The sequence below is a fragment of the Eretmochelys imbricata genome, chromosome 7 (genome assembly GCF_965152235.1).
Source record: "Eretmochelys imbricata isolate rEreImb1 chromosome 7, rEreImb1.hap1, whole genome shotgun sequence".
In the NCBI taxonomy this organism is placed as follows: domain Eukaryota; kingdom Metazoa; phylum Chordata; order Testudines; family Cheloniidae; genus Eretmochelys; species Eretmochelys imbricata.
The window spans coordinates 79151669-79169981 of NC_135578.1; positions in this window are offsets into that span (position 1 = coordinate 79151669).

Below are 18313 nucleotides of genomic sequence, written 5' to 3' on the forward strand. Positions count from 1 at the left end.
AGGGAGCAGGGCCCTGCTGTCCGAGAGCCAGCAAACAGCAAGGGCTGTGCTGACAGACCAGCAGGGGGACCGGCTGGCCCTGCACGCTGCATCTTCACCCCACGACCAGTCTTGCACTCTGATCCATTGTCAGCCACTGGACCCCTCCCCCATTCCTTGCTGGTGGGCGGGCAGCTGGCAAGCAGGGATCTGGCCAGCAGCAGGACCCACCAGTATTGATGGGAGGGAGACAGAAAATACAGGACAATTTGCCTATTTTTAAGAAAAAGCTGGGACACCTGCAGGAAGGCTTAAATGCTGGACTGTCCCTTTAAAAATGGGATGTCTGATCACCCTATCTAACATGCCTATTGTGCCATCCATTGCTCAGAGGGATAAGTACTCAGAGTATTGAGTTTCTTCATCTACTTCATCTGCCATCCTCCTCCTTATCCTTCCAGCAATGAGAGTTCCTTCAGGATTTCCTGATGCTCTCAAAAGTGATCCACAGACTTCTGAGGTGAGCAATGATTTTGTTCTTCAGGGCTAACTTCTCCCACCAGGCCGAAAGCCCAAGCCAACTTTAGGCTGTACTTGGTGGAATTATCATGGTTGTCACTCTCATGGCAGACTCCATATTTGTATGTCAAGCTCCTTTGTTATTTTCAGATTAGAATATGCTCAAAGTAATACCTGGATGCAAGCATTGCTTCCCCCTGTTAGATAAATATTAACTGAAAATGTGAGATAGGCATGAGCTGCAACACTTGGATTGCAATGCCTCAACCGTGTGTGATAGTAGATTAATCTATCTATGGTAACGGAGGTTTGACGCTTACCCCTGATATGGTCCATAACAGAGAGAAGGTTTAGTTATGATCTGTCAGTCTGAATCCTGGTTTAGATTCCCAACATATCTAATCTGAAGTCCCTCAGACTTAGAGATGGCCTGAACCAAATTGTCAAACAGGAATTTTAGTTTTAAAAATTTGGTAAACATTTCATTAAATGTTGATGGAAATACATTATATCAATAGATCATTTGTATTACGTGCATGTCAGGTCTCCTGTTTCTTGTTTATCTACTGTATTCTGTATTTCATCCTACACCTAAAATGGAACAAACCAGAGATCCATACTGTGTAATTAAACAGTAAAAAAAAGTTTGAAAATGCTTATAAAAATCAAATACTATTGAACAAATATATACTAGCAACTGCCCAGTATATCTGAGAATGGCAAATAGAAATAACCATTGCTCCTGAACTTATAAAAATTGAATGATCTGGCCTAGAAGTTTATGGGTGCAGAAGACTTTTACTGCCTCATGCTTCCTTTATGTAATGGCAATATCTCTTTTTTGACATCAAGATACAAATGGGATTGTTACAAAAAGTAAAAAAAAATTGTTCTGGAAATCTGAATAGTTACTATAACTTGATGCATGTGGATATAATTTTAAAAATCTTAAATTATGACTGGTCTTAAATGATGTAGCAGGTCTTGATTTCAAAGCTAGGAGTTACACAGACCCTGTTTTATGTTGAGTATGTGCACTAATGTAACTAAATCAGTAGTTCTGTTGGTGCGAACCCCTAATGTAAAGGCTCTGCTCTGATAAAAGCAGGGCTTATCCTGTGCAAATTACCAAATTCAGTTATCGGGGAGTCTGTCTAAACATAATTACTGCTTCCCACACTCTATATAGATACATTCTTTTTGGATCCCTGAATAAATCAATTGCACTTATTTCTATCATGGAATGCCTTGTAACTGCCCACTTTTTTGTCATTTTTTTTTGGTCAATAACCTAAGCCCAGGAGATCGCCTATCATTGACAAGCAAAGTGAGGAAACGCTGCATAGTGAGGAAACGCTGCATAGTGAAATGTTAGACATCTTTCAAGGGGGAAGTGCGGGAGGGTTTTACAGCTTCAGAAAGGAGGCAGGAGCATGGGCGTGTCAGCACGCAGATTCTGCAAGATATGGGAACAGTCCCATCCCAGGTGCTGAGAGGTAGTCCATTTGCTGCTCCTTGGCCTCACTTTCCCTAGCCTACTGCTGATTGAACAACTGTGCTGCCATTGGTGGCCTGATCTGGATGACATGCTGTTCTCCCTCAAGGACATGTATAAGCCAAGGGGCAGGAGTTACTGCTGGTCTAAGCAATGCCCTCATTTTTCAAGCCGGCCATACTCTGAGATCACAGTGAACCCTCTTCTGTTCTGTTGGAGAAGTTTGTTCCATCTATTGGTGAGGGAGAAATGATAGCTTAGAGACTCTGTCCATGTTCCATATTAACTAGCCAGGTTTATATGGTGTCTATATTCCTTTCATACTGTTCTTCCCACAGAGCAGAAGGTGTACTTAAAAAGCCATCTACAACTATAGAAATAAACTTACACATGGTAGGTTGCCCAACAGATCTGGGGTCTGTGGGAGTGGGGGTTTGGAAACTGGGAGTCCCTCACGAGAAGAGAGGGTAGCTAGTAATATGGCTTATGGGGAGGGCATTGCTTTCCCCTGTCCAGCCCAATCGGGATTCCACCGAAGGTATCAAAAGTTGGGGCTATTACCTTGCCATGGAGACCCTTCTCTGGGGTGTGGGGGCAAATGTGACTGAGGGCTGGGGAATGGAGGACAGCCACAGGCATTGTGGAGTCACAGGGGATCTAGTAGGTTTGTGGGTGGGCTCTGTAAGTCTTTTCTGCTGAATGGGTGGGCATCCTCTTGGCAGCACAATCATGTGGGGGAAGGCTGGGTCTCTGAAGTGGATCCTCATGGTGATGTCCCCCTGTAGCAGGGCAACGACTCACTGGTGCAGCGCCTTCTGCTGGTCATCCTGGGAATTAGCTCTTGTCCAGCCCAGAGCAGCCTCTGCTGGCCAGAGTCTCACTTGCCTTAGGCCCAGTATCCCTCCGAGACCCTGGTGCCCCTTTTGTTCTGCCCCTAGCAGTTCCCCCCGCCCCACTTACTCTGGGTTTCCCCTCCCAGGGGAACCCTCAACCCTCTAAACACACATTGCCTCAGTGGCTACTGCCAGTCATCTAGCCCACGCTCACTGGGGCAAACTGCAGTCTGTAATGGCCACTCATCATTGGCAAGGAGGTTGGACCAGCTGCCTCTACCTAACCCCAGGCTGCACCTCCAAACCCCAGTACCTGCTTTGGTCTTTAGCAAGGCCCACAGCCTGGGTATTTGCCAGGCTGGAGCTCCCCAGCTCCTCTTGCCTTTCCCCAGCACTGCTCTACTCCCCATACCCTGAGCTCCCAGGCAGCCAGGTCCTTCTCTCTCAACAGCTAGAGAGAGACTGACCTAGCTCCTCCCTGAGCCCTTATAACAGGGCCAGGTGTGGCCTGTTTGGGGCATAGTCCCAGCTGTGGCCGCTTCCCCAATCATCCTACCTTTACTCTCAGGAGTGGGGTAACTGCCCTGCTACACCCCCTTAGAACTCTGTCCCCCTCTTGCAGTGAGAATCTGGCTCTTAATGTTTATATGCCTGTTGCTCACAGACAGCTCCTGCAATACTGGGAGTGAATGGCTGTCTAGTAAGGTCCAGAAATATTCATCCCTTCTCTTTTGGTTGAAGCTTAATTCATGCTGAGCCCATTAATCTGAGTATCAAATGTAAACTGCAGTTTACCTGTCTTGATCCAAAATTCAAGCAAAATCAGACAAAGTACATTAAAATGGAGAGGAGGAGGGAGTTCACACTTCATTGTATGCCTGAAATCTCCTGTAGGAGCCTGGATGAATGCAGTGTTCAAAATTACGTCAACATGCTGCTACAAAATGCAAGCTGTTCCAAGTGTGCAAACCAAGGGAGCCTCTGAAACCTAAAGCTATATGCACAGCAGGCTCACTGAGTTGTAATCCCTTACTCCCAGAATGTGCGCGAGGGAATGAAAGCAAATCTGTGGTGACTTCATCAGTGGGTCAGAGAAGCAGCAGAGCTGTGAGAGTATTTGAGGGCTTCAGAGTAAAACTTCCTTTCCCTGAGCATTTATCCTTAAATACCTGCTCTCACGAACGTTCCTGGAAAGCAAACACACAAGATGCGTGAACATGGCAAAAGTGAACTTGTTTTAACATTTGAACACTTTCACCCACTATTCACTCCACTCAGTGTATTTGCCAAGTGTAAATGGTTTCTACAGAACCCTTTACTTGGGGCTGTGACTCCTCTCCTGGTTTTCCTCTCAGCTATCAAGGATCACTTTTACAATACCGAATATATTAGTATTTGTAGAAGCACCCTTCCCTGTCCATAGTACAGATAGGATCTTGCAGGTATCCAGTTTGGAACTGTAGTACATCTTTATCTCCAAATAATGGCTGTGCAAAACTGCTAGTTTTCATTTTCCTCCTACTAACGTGTGAAGTTTTATTTTAGCAGGTGTTTGCAAATGTGATTGAGGGCTCAAGCCTGAAGTTGGAACTCAATTTAAGGTACCCAATCTTGCAATATGACACTGAAATACTGGCTTCAAATTAAGTGCTGAGATATGGAATTGGTTGCCTTAGCTTGAAACTTTCAAGATGTGAATCTTGAAAGAAACCTTATTTAAGCTTTAGAGAAAAGAAAGCTATAGGTGGTTGTTTGTTGTTGTTAACTGACCACATAGGACAAAGTTGTGACAAGCCCTAAACAGGTGAGTATTGGGAGCAAGAGAGGACAAGCAGCACTGTTCACCCATAGCCCTGAACAGGGCTGTTCAGTCTCCTTGTTGATCTGAGTGGAAGGAATGAATAAGGTTAATACTGACAGCCTCCCCAAAATAGGTGGAGAGGGGCCTGGCCTCCACCTCCCAGCACTAGCTAGTGGAATTGGGCCAGGGCCAAGGAAGTGCACTGAGCTCCCAGTTCAGGGGTTTAGCAGACGTCATTCTCTCCCATGCAGAGTTCTGGTAGGCACTGTGCCAATTGTACTGGGAAATGCATCTCTGCACCGCCCACTGTGAGGGGTGCCTTATGTGCCATAAACATGCTTTCAGGCTGTGAAGTTAACTGTAGCTAACTACATGGAAATCCCAATAGCTATATGCTAATGAATCTAGTTACTATACTAAAAAGACAATGCAGGTTTCACTGCAGTAAATATTGGGAAAACAATGAAAAAAATGGGAAGTGCATCAAACTGTCATTTTGACAGCACTGGTTTATGACTGTGGTTGGTATAATGGAAAACAAGATATAAACATTTTAAAACTCTGCTCTCTCGAAGCAGGTTAGGAGAAGGATTTTTTTTGTCAGAAACCCATTAGCATCGCAAGAAATGAAATACAATAATGACTGTAAGAACAGTGTAGAATGTGGAGCACCCAATAGCATATTTAAGAGCCAAGGTAATTAATTACTACAGTCCAGAGAGGGGACTCAGAGGCTCAGAAAATGGGTTTTAGGATACATAGCCTGTCATTTCTAGGTGGTGTTGCCTAACAGAGAATAACTGGACTGAGACTTGAAACCTGGGTTTTGGTCTCAGCTCTGCTGCTGGTCACCTCATTGTGCCTCAGTTTCCCTGTCTGTAAAATGGGAATAGTGATACTTACCTCCTCTGATATGGACAGATGAAAAATGCTACATATGAACTATGTGGTATTCATGTTTTATCACTGAGTCTAATCTAGCCTGGGTTGTCAGTGACCAATATTACCTGCTGAAAGTCTGGGGCCTGTATAAAATCAGTTGCTGGCCTCAATCCACTTCCAAGTGATAAAATGTTCACAGCATGAACAGATTCACATCTAGCACTAATGTGTCATCCTTTTGTTGGTAGGCTTACTAGGGAGACCACTGACTGAAGAGAGCTATAGAAAGAACCAACTCAGCCACAATCAGATTGGGACACTTTTAGGCAGGACTGTGTATACGTGCCGTCACTTCCTTTCCTGAACACAAACAAAGACTTTCACAAGTAACTAGTGATTTTGGTACCTCAGTTTTCAGATGCCCAGTTTGTGGTGCTTTAGATGGGCCTGATTTTTCTGAGGGTCGGTAATCAGCACTTTTTGAAAATCCGGTTCTCCTACTGTAAGTGATTTCAAATTAGGTATCCCAGAAATGAGATCCCAGAAGCACTACTCATTCTTTGAAAGGGAATTCAGGGCCAGATTCCCAAAGTATAAAAAGAAAAGCCAGGGTAGATGATCCTAACTGAAAAGTGTGTTTTTTGGAAACAGCTCTTACTTAATTCAATATACGGTAGCCCTGATTCTGAGCAGTACTGGCCAAAATCTGTGGCAAGGGAGGGGATGTGCCTTTAAACCATCTGTGCACTTGCTAAAGTGTGGGCCTGTCTGGCCCCAACAGTAAGTTGGTTAAATTATAAAGTTGGCTGTGAACAGCCCCCTAAGGACTGCTAAGCTGTGCCAGAATAGTCAGTGTGGAATGCTTAGGCCACACCACCTTTCTTGCTCAGGTACGCTCCTGGCATGTCCCTATGCTGGAGGCTGCCTGGGGGAAGGGGGAGGGGCAGTGTAGAGGCATTAGGCAAGCCCTCTACAATTCTACAGCATACAAGGAAGCAAAAGTTTTTGTTTTTGTTGTTTTTGTGTGTGAAGAGGCCACGGCATAACCCAGAATGGGGCCCAAATGTGTAATGTGTTCCTCCTGAACCCTGGTAACTGGCCTTGCTTTGTTTTTCTACATACATAAGTTGGGGAGGGGGGAAATCAGGGAGGTCTGTGATGGGAAGAAATATTGCAGGACTATGTGAGTTATGGGCAGGAGGTGACTTCCCCCTTTGCTCCTGTTTTCTTTGAAGGTGGAGAGCAAGCTGCCTGTGGTCACCTCACCAGACGTTCTCTGTTGAAGGCAAGTGCCACCAGGCTTTGCATCTCTTCTATCTAGTTACGTACTGCCGCAGTCTCCTATATATTTATATACTTCAATAGAGATGTCTAAAAATTGTTGATTATATAACACACACGCACCTGGGAAATCTAAATTAAATCCTTATTTGAGATGTGGAGTAGCAGGCATGGTAAGTGAAGCACATTATTTATAGAGATGTCTGAAGTGTAGCTGTGGCTTTTTTCATTGTTTGCAATATTCTTTCACCACCAGAAGTTGGTCCCATAAAAGATATTACCTCACCCACCTGGTGTCCCTTGTTTTATTGGGCATTGAAAGGATGATTTCGGTTGCAGAAAGATTGGCTGAAATAGGGATGAGCTAGCCTCTAGGATTTGGGCTCAGACTAGAGAGGGTTAAAAATTTGGCTGCTTATTTGAACTATTGAATCCTCTTGAGTCTGCAAACCTACATTCCTATATATATATATATATATATATATAATATATATATTATACTGGCACCACTCAGGAGGAGGGGAGCAGTGCTAGCCATGCATTGGGCACTAGGCCAATTCAGCAGCTGCTGGGCAAGATGGCTGAGCTGGATGATAACCTGCTAACAGCAACTTTGTTATTGCTCTGGAAAAAACAAATTATTGATCAGAATTTCTGCACTAGAGAAATTCTAGTTTTAATATTAGGATCGTTTGCAAATGCCAGTATTGCTGGCCCTATTCTTGTATAATTAAACCAGAATTTGCTGTATCTTTTCAAATCTGAGACTTCAAAGTTCTAATAAATTCACCTTGAATTTAATCCCAGCATGTGTTTAGGTAAACCTTGAAAGAAATTCTGTCCAAGTAAAATTTTATCACTTGGGTTTAGTTGGTTGTAACACAGAATATATACCTTTGCTGTTGTCTCTTGTCGGGAGGATACCATGAGCAATAAAGTGTTTCAGGGTCCTTCTTCATATGAAATTAATGACAGATGCAACCATTGAGAATTTTAACTCTGAAAGAGTGCAAGAAAATAAAGTAGAATTATCGGTGCTACCTTTAATCTCCCCACTAGTCATATCAATAAGATTGTATCAGAAATTACAGCAGTGCTGTTCATTCCATTACATTTATGGTTGTCAGCATTCCTGCTACAAACTCATATTTTCAGGGCTTGCTATAAAAATTCACATTGAGCTGGGACTTGTTCCTCACATACTGTATCTAATCATAGTAGAGATTTTTTTATTAAATCTGAAATTCCACCCAACCCTTATAAAGTTGTATAATAGAGGAAAAGGAATCTAGGTTCTATGGCTTCAGTTGCTTTTTGGCACACCTACTACAACTCAAAATCAGCTGTCAGGAATAGATCTACTTATTGTAGTCCCTATCTATGTATTTATGTTGAACTAATCACCATAGTATGTAAACATCAGCATGTTTGCTGCTCTGTGTAAAAGGTATTTTTGGAAAAGAGCCAATAAAGAAATTGATTGATTTTTATTTTTTCTGTGCAAATGGAGTAAACTTTTTAGCACCTTAGTATACGAAGTAAAAATAAGATCCAGTCTGGTACTTGTGTATGCCTAGATAGAAGGGCGCTGAGAGCTTGACCCAGCTCCCATTAAGGTCATTTGCAATCTTTGCATTATTTTTAATGAGATGGACTGGGTCCATTAGAAGTACACTAATTGTAGAAAATATATTTGTTTGTATTTTAAGTTTAGAAATAATGTCATGATGGGCACACTATAAATTGACTAAATCAAACTCCATAGCAGACCACAAGAGCTATGGACAAAAGCCATTTTCTGGTATGCAAAATGTGTATAATATTGGAGGAATTTTGAAAATTTTCATTCAAATTTCATAATGTTATTCACTATTTGGTGTTTTACAAAGATTCAGAGAGCTGGTCTGTGTGAACAGGTTATACCTGCAAATTTGGAAAAAGTTGGCGTATGAAGAGGTATCTCAGTCGAAGCCGGATGCTCTAAGACAGAGCACAGATTTACTGCTCTGAAACTGTTTTACCATCTATAAAATGGAGTTAACATTTACCTGCCTCTGAACTTTAACCAATGTTTGGAAAGTATAGAGCTGATCAAAACTTGGGATTCTGCAGAAAATTGATATTTCAATGCTTGTTTTTATTTGAAGTGAAATGTCAGAACGTTTTGTTTCATGAAAAAAATTTCAGCTTTGATCCAATTCAAGCAATTCAAGCAAGACCAAGAATTGAAATATCAATTTTCTGCAGAATCCCAAGTTTTGATCAGCTCTATACTTTCCAAACATTGGCTAAAGTTCAGAGGCAGAGCCAGAAAAAACATGTAAAAATGTAAACATGTAAAAATTTCCAACCAGTTGCAGTAGAGTACTGTGTAAGTGCAAAGTCTTACCCCCTCAGTTACTGATTGACTGTAAGTGTACACATATGAGCTCCAGGAGATGTAGATCGGCCGGGGAGCCCTGAACACAGAGAAGGGAACATGAGATGTAACAATGCAGTTTAATGCTGAACTGAAACAAAATATTTGTGTCCTAGAGGAAAATTTAAAAAAAGGTGAAATTTTAAATTTTCTTGCCGGGAAATTTTACTTTTCACAAACGATTTTTCAGTGGAAAATGCAGTTGAGTGGAAAATTCTCAGCCAGCTTTAGAGTAATGATGGTGTTACTGGGGTGCAATCTTATTTATACTTGTTACTGACGTTTTTGTAATACTACAGTAACCTAATAACACTAATAAAATATTATAAATTCACTGCAGGTGAATGGACTTCTAATCACATTCTATAGGCATGCTATACAATTCACATACAATCAAATTGTGTATTATATATTCCAGAAATATTGACAAAACTGTTAGATGAATGAAGTGGCTTTTTAAAGAAAAATCTATTTGCAAACATATGCCTGTGTCCTTAAGAGACCTAACCAACTCCATGATTAAACAAATACATTGGCTTGGGAAGTACACAAAGCATTTAAAAATACTGGAATTCCTCTCTAGATGTAGTTGTGGAGGCATTGTTAGTTAGAAAAGTATGCACCAAAATTAAATGCCCAGTGGTCTCTGAATGCGGCTTTTCTCACAAGATGGTGTACTATTTCTCCAAAGGTTGAACTTGCAGGACACGTTAATCACTAAAAAGGAGATCATATACCTTGGAAAATCAATTTAATTTTATTAAGGCAAAAATTGAAAGGGAGATTCTAGATTTCACTCCTATACCTGTGAAGTCAGTAATGACATCTCCAGTATCTTGTTAAGGTTCCACTCGCTTCACTGTATTTAATTAATGGCACATTACGGTCTCCAAGGAACAAGTTCCTCCTTCCTCCCCTGTTTGTTTATGGCATACAAGCAAAGAGGAGTTAGATTACAACCTTTCAGCAAGAGTATTTTTATGTTTTTAATGTAACACCACTTTATTTCTTAAAATTGACAAAGATAACACACATGAACCCCAACACAGAGACTAAGCTAGCTGCCTTCTAAAACAGAGACACAACTCACCCCATCTTGGACTCAGTTGTCTGTCTGCTGATTTGACTCTGATCGCACACTTTCCTATGCAGCCCCCTCACCTGCAAGCAGGTCCAGAAATCTCTCGCCCCCCCCCCATCCTAAAGTGATCGCTTCCAATTCCAGCACAGTTCTCCATGCACCACAATCTGTACTCCTGCTCTTCCCCCATCTGCCACTGGATTAAGATTTCTCTTTCATCTCCTGATCCTCTCCCCACAATCTGGACACTTCCACTTATTTGCTGGATAGTAGTCACAAAAAGAAGTGTATTTGTAGTCTGGTACTAGATGCTGCTCATTGCTGGTGACTTCCAGATCAGATACTTGTTTTTGGTAGGGCTGTACAATTGTCACTGTTTGTTGGATTTCTAGTACCCATTTCCAAGCAGACAGACAACTGCTTGCTGGTCACCAAGAGTAGAACCCAAGAGGGCATTACAGTAACTGCTATTTCTGAGATGTGTTGTCCACACGGTTTCCATGACATTCCCTTCTTTCCTGCTATGATGGAGTCATCCTCCTCTGCAGTTCTGTACTGGTGAAGGAAGTGGGTGTGGTTAGATATGCTTTGCCCTTGATGCTCTTGGATGGAGGAGGAAGGGTTGTGAAGACATCTAGGGTGAAGGTGTGACCTCAGTGGACACTACTAGTCAAGATTCCTATCTTGGGTGCATGTGCATTAAGAGTGGAACCCATATCAATAATGCTGATGGTTCTCTTGGTGGGTCTTCAGCGACTCAGCCCTCTAGCCGAGCCACATACACTGTCCCTCCCCCTTCTGGAGTATACAGTCCAAGTTTTTATCTCGGCCTTGGCACTGCCTTCTTCATCCACCCAGCTGGAGCCCATCTTGGTACCCTCAGCTGGTGTCCTTGTCAGCAGCCCTCCCTGAGCTCAGTCTGTAACCAGACCAGCAGGGCCCATCTCAGTACCCTCACCTGGTCTGGCCGGTCCTGGGCTAAGTCCCCTGGGCTCAGCCTACCCGTACTGACCTTTTCGTTTTCCTGCTGCTACTCTATCTAGCCAGACAGTCACCTGCTCTTTGGTAGCTTTCCCTGGACTCAGTTCTGCCTGGTGAGAAGTTGCCTTGACAAGTTTTCAAAGCCAAAGGGGTGCCAATAACTGTCTGTACCTGTTAGAGAGGGCACATTTTGTAATTTTCAACATAGCATACATCTTAAATTCTGACAGGGTTACCCAGACCCTGAATATACAAATACCATCTTGTGCCTATGGACTTGGGTTTTGCAAGCTCCATCTATCTTAGTTTCTGCTAGGCTTGCACTCTCTGGTATGTATACGAGGAAGGGTTCTTTCAAAGCTTTGAGTCCAATTACAATAGTTTTTTTAGACTTGAATGTGTACATTATATTTAGATTTTATTATGTTCATGTTATATAATTTATTAGCTACTTTCTTATTCTGGTTACATAACATCTTTTCAATCACGCTTGTAGTTATAACAACAAACAATTCAGTACATTTATTTGTAAGAACTGATTTCACAATGCATCTGCTTTCCTGCTATGCCTTCTTACCTAGCTGTGAAATTATAACACTCCACATTTCCCTTCTGGTTTTACAACTTGGTATAAGGCACTTTAGAAAAGCTCACTATGAATGCATGTGCAATTCTGACATCTAGCATAATTAGCATAGCATAGGATATAACTTGCTTACCCTTCCTTACTAATACACCTTATCCAGATAAACTGGTAGTTAGCAATAAAGCTATTCACATATCTGGTTAATAGCTCTGTGTGTGCGCTCAGTTTTTTCAGATTCCAATACAGTTAGGAAGGTCTCAGGAGACAGAAGTGGGGAGTTCCCCTCCGCTCTGGGAAGGGCCTGTGGAAAAAAGACTGAAGAAGACTGGAGGGATAGATAAGATCTTCAGTGTAACTGTTAGGTGTAATACATTATTTCATTAGGGCAGAGAGAACAATTCATGGAGTAAGGCTATGTCTACATTACAAAACTTACAGGGGCACAGCTGGCCACTGCATTAAACTAAACGCTGTTGAATATAAAAGCCTTTTAATCTATTGTACCGTTTCACCAGTAGGAACCACAGGAGCATTTTAGATCTGTTTCAGAGTAGCAGCCATGTTAGTCTGTATTCGCAAAAAGAAAAGAAGTACTTGTGACACCTTAGAGACTAACAGATTTATTTGAGCATAAGCTTTCGTGAGCTACAGCATCCGATGAAGTGAGCTGTAGCTCACGAAAGCTTATGCTCAAATAAATTTGTTAGTCTCTAAGGTGACACAAGTACTCCTTTTCTTTTTTAGAACTGTGACATTCATATTTAGTCTGTTGAATTACTCTTCAATGACTACATTCATTTTTTGGGGGTTGGAAACCCTCCAAGAGTTATTTCAGTGACTCTGGGGGAAAAGATGTCATAGTGGAAGGGCCCTCTTGAAAGCTTTTATCCCCATCCCCATTACATAAAATTGCATTTGAAAAATCTACATATTATACATCTGCAATATCGGTGTATCCATGATTGCACATCTGACCCTTTGGAACCAAAAAATGTGCCAGCAAAGCTGAATCAGTGTCAACGTTCTACATGATACGAAAACAGATACAGTTTTCAGGATGGCCTATGTATTGTCTAGGCTGACTGTAGTCCTTTAATTATATTGAATCTACTTCTTGGACCCCTTTTATGCACCTGGACAATATTATCTGACTAATATCTCATCACAGCTAACTGATGATATGTTACTAAGAAAATCTAGGAAAGATCAGGTCCAGGAGCAGATTAACTTTAATTATAAGATTAAAGGTGTACCAATGCCAAGGTACTGTTGGCATCAAAATTGAAAATTACCTTCTAAAAAAAAATTGCTTCCTCTAATATCAAGCCTCAAATGTGGTTCAACGGTCAGTTTTGCCCTGCTATTTTATATTTACCTCCAAATCTAATCCTCTCCTAGCTTTAACCTTCATCTCCTTCTCTTCTTTTTGTCCATACTCTTATTATTTCTTGCTTATTTATTACACCACTAACCCCATGAACAACCATCCCACAGCTGTAAAATTCTCTTCCACAATATTGTGGCATGAAAATGTAGTTTTGTGGGTATTCTTGTATTTCACTCATTCATTATACTCCTTTCATTTGTGCTATTTATTCAGTGCATGATTCTTAATTTCAAATGTATTTGATGTGATGAGAAGTATTCAAATCTCTTTTTAAAGATGAAACCTATTAACAAGCCATTACCTTCAGTGAAGAGCTTGAATAAATAGCAGGTAAAAATATTCCTCAGTTTATATATCAATTCTATATCAGCATAACAAATTAGACCTACTACTACCGTACATGTGTATTTTGGTAGATTATAATTGTTCACTACTGTGATTATACTACTTCATTTTAGAGATGGGCTTAGATCTAAATTTGAACATGCACAAATTTGAATCTGGATCTCAAATTTGCAGTTTTGGCCCATCCCTATAGCATAGGTTGAGGGTATATTGCAGCAAATGTACTTCACATAACTGAATAATCCTTCAAAGTTAGAGAAATAGTTTGGGGAAGAGAGCACTTTTTTTCCAAATGTGTCTGTGCACTAGCTGCAAAATGTTTGAGACAGGTGGATTTATTGTAGAAATTGATACTGTGGACAACTCGCTGCAAACATAAGGGCTCAATTTATTTTCATTACGTTCTGAGGTGCTAATACTGTAGTAATTTAACATCCCATACTGCAGCTATTTTCCATCTGTCATATTAATTAAGGGGTTGTAGGTCAAAAAGTGGTAGTGGTTTGCTGCCTTAGTGCAAATATTAATAGACTTTTATATCATTGTGGAGTATGAAATGAAATCTTCACAGAAAAATCTAGAAATCATGAACTAGAGCAGTGAATTAGCTGCTCACTATATAGCCATTACCGTAAGGTGTAGAGAAATTTAAAATATGCCTTAACTGCTTTTTTCTCTTCCCTTTTCACTACCTGGTAACAATATTTCAGTCCTCAGATTCCTCTTGGAAAGACAATGAGTCAATAGACCCATCCCAGCAGTCTTGGTTGGGGAACATTTAATTAAGCTAATACTAAAATACACAATTCCCAGGAAAGGAAAGCTCTGACGCTTGATAAGGAACTGTCCAACAGCTCATAGACGTTAAGGCCAGAAGGGACCATCATAATCATCTAGTCTTGCCTCCTGCACATTGCAGACCACAGAACCTCACACACTCACTCCTGTAATAGACCCATAACCTCTGACTGAGTTACTGAAGTCCTCAAATCATGATCTGGAGACTTCAAGTTACAGAGAATCCACCATTTACACTAATTTAAACCTGCAAGTGCCCCATGCTGCAGAGGAAGGAAAAAAAACCCTCTCTGCCCATCTGGCCTGGGAGAAAATTCCTTCCTGACCACAAATACGGTGATCAGTTAGACTCTGAGCATGTGGGCAAGATCCAGCTGCCAGATACCTGGGAAGGACTTCTCTGCAGTAACTCAGAGCCCACGCCATCTAGTGTCTCATCACCGTCCATTGGAAATATGCTGTGAGCCGTCACAGGCTGACTACATGCCATTGTAGGCAGTCTCATCATACCATCCCCTCTACAAACTTATCAAGCTCAGTCTTGGAGCCAGTTGGGGTTTTTTTGCCCCCACTGCTCCCCTTGGAAGGCTGTTCCAGAACTTCACTCCTCTGATGGTTAGAAACCTTTGTCTAATTTCAAGCCTAAACTTAGTGTTGGCTAGTCTATATCCATTTGTTCTTGTGTCAACATTTGTGCTTAACGTAAGTAACTTCTCCTTCTCCCTGGTATTTATCTCTCAGATGTATTTGTAGAGAACAATCATATTTGCCCCCAGACTTCTTTTGGTTAAACTAAACATGCCAAGTTCTTTGGGTTTCCTCTCATAAGGTAAGTTTTCCATTCCTCTGATCATCCAGTTTGAATTAATCTATCTTGAACATGGAAGATCAGAACTGCACACAGTATTCCAGATGAGGTCTCACCAGTGCCTTCTATAATGGTACTAACACTTCCCTGACTCTACTAGAAATACCTTGTCTGATGCATCCTATGACTGAATTAGCCTTTTCCATGGCTGCATCACATTGGTGGCTCATGGTCATCCTGTGATCGACCAATACAACCAGGTCGGTCTTGTCCTCTATCGCTTCCAACTGATACGTCCCCAGTTTATGGCAAAAATTCTTGTTAGTCCCTAAATCCATGACCTTGCACTTTGCACTATTAAATTTCACCCTGTGATGTTATCTGATTAAAATATGACTGTGCAAACCATTGTTGTTACCACTTTTATATAATTACAGCGGATCTTATACAAAGTATGACACATGGCCAGAAAGGGTTAAGCAGCTTGCAGGCTAAATAACCCAAAGTCAACCTTTAGAGACATATTAGAAGAGTATGTAAATGGTAATTAGGGCCATTCCATGGTAGATAGGCTAGAACTTTGAAATACAATTAGTATCACCTCTAATTTCTAACAATACAGGTTTGCATGTGTGTACTTTTATCTTGTTAAGATGTTAGCCATGTAAACGGACTGTTTCTGTCTGTCACTATAGCTATTAATTCAGAGATCAAAAGAAAATATTAACATTTAGATAAATATTGGGTGCAATAATGTCATTGCCAATATGTCTCTTTAAAGTTTGTGATAAACTGCTTTATGGATAAATTGCCTTATGTTAATTTGGTAGCTAATTACCAGTGATTCGTAGGAAACAGACCTATTTCAAAGTTGCCCTGATTGTCTATAGTTCGCCGAAGGACTCTGAGCTATCAAAGAAGACCTGGAACTGTATATAAACCCCTTTGGTAATGATCCTTTTTATCTCAGACCCGCTTCATGCAGGGGAAGCTTGAGTCAAAAGGTTGAGATCTCCAGAATCCCAATCTGGAATCACCCTGAACACAAACATTGGACTATAACCTATGAACTAATTCTGAAAGAACTCTTTGCAATTACAAAGCTCACCATCTCTGCTATGAATCTGAATCTCAAGAATTGTACTCATGTCTGTATGTAAACTGATCTTTTAACCAATACCCTCTTTTTACTTTTTTAAAAATAAATTTTAGTTTAGTTAATAAGAATTGGCTGTAAGCGTATATTTGAGTAAGATCTGAAATATTCATTACCCTGGTGATAATGTGTCCGATCCTTTGGGATTGATAGAACTTTCTTATATGGCGAATAAGATTTTCAGTAATCCTCATCGTATTTGACTTGGGTGTCTGGGTGGAGGCCTGAGGCTGGGTTACTTTAAGGCAGCGTTGGGCAACCTGCTGCCCGCGGGCCACATGGAGCCCATCAGGGTGATCTGCTGGTGGGCCGCGAGACAGTTTGTTTACGTTGACCATCCACAGGTGCGGCTACCCACAGCATTTTCTTTGTCTAACATCAGTTACCTCCTCAAAAGAGGAGATCAGGTTGGTCTGGCATGATCTACCTTTTGTAAAACCACGTTGTATTTTATCCCAATTACCTCTGTCCTTAACTACATTCTTTTTCAAAATTTGTTCCAAGACCTTGCATACAACTGTGGTCAGACTAACAGGGCTGTAGTTTCCTGGATCACTTTTTTCCTTTCCTAAAAATGGGTGCTCTATTAGCAATTCTCCAGTCATAGGGTACGATCCTGAAGTTTACATATTCACTAAAAGTCCTTGCAATTGGGCTTGCTGGTAGTTTCTCAAAACAAAGACTCCCATGATTTACTCATGGATGAGACTTCCATTTCTTAGGCCATGTCCACACTAGCACTTGTGTCAGCAAAACTTTTGTTGTTCAGGGATGTGAAAAAAATACCTCCCTGACTGACATAAATTTTGCCAGCATAAGTGCTTGCGTACACAGCACTATGTCAGTGGGAATCGCTCTCCCATTGACACAGCTACTGCTGCTCTTTGAGCTTGTTTTATAATGTTGACGGGAGAGCTCTGTCCTGTTGGCATAACGTGGCTATGTGAGCAATCTTACAGAGGCATGGCTGTATCGGTACAGCTGTGCCGCTGTAAGCTTGTAAGTGTAGACATGGTCCCAGTCTAGCTAAGGAGAATGCCTACCAGGTGACAGACAAGAGTAAGTGATCCTTATAGAAATAACTTGCTTGTGACCCAAGAAATTTTGAGGTCAAACCCCCTGATACCTCAAGAAGCTTATATATCTCTATATAGTAGCAAAATCTTTCACCTTAACTTATAACTTGTTTGCTTTGTGAATCAGACACCTTTCTCTGTGTGAATAATCTGTCTTGTTCCTCTAATGTAATGCCTCATATCCTGTGATAAACCTGGAAAAATGTGAAGTACAGAGTTTTAGGTACAATCAAAGTTCATGGGTTGTCCACTAGATTTAGAAGACTATGAAGGATTTTGTTTGTTTTCGCTGTACGTTATTGTTGGACCCTAGAAGTGATAATTCTATAGTACAAAAAGGAAGTTTAAAAGGTATAATCACCTAACCAGGGCATAACTTTGGCATATTAAGATATATTGTTTAAGGGGAATTCTATTTAATAGAACTAATAATGAAGTACAGGTCATGAAATGAATCAAATCCTCAGACTAAAGGAAGCATTGAAAAAAATTGCTATATACTGGCACCAGCTACTGGATCTCAACAGAAGTAGCAGAGAAACTGAGATAGCTGAAAGCCATTTGGCCAGTGGCCAACAGGAATTCTCTCCACCTCTTGCAGGCTGTTGGTACCCTCTAGAGTAATGTTTCTTGACCCTGGCATGCATGCAAATGCAGATGTAGATTATTGATATGGTAAAAAATATGATTTGAAATGGTATGAGTGGGATATTCCCATTGGAAATCAGGAGCATTATATGGAAAAATTCCACCCAGATTGAGAGAGATTTGCAATCCTGGTGGAAAATGGTAAATATTAACTATGATAAAGGATTTGAAGAAATCACTGTATTTGTTTTACTAATGTTACAAGCAGAAATAAGGTGGGTTTCACCAGTGTAGCCTT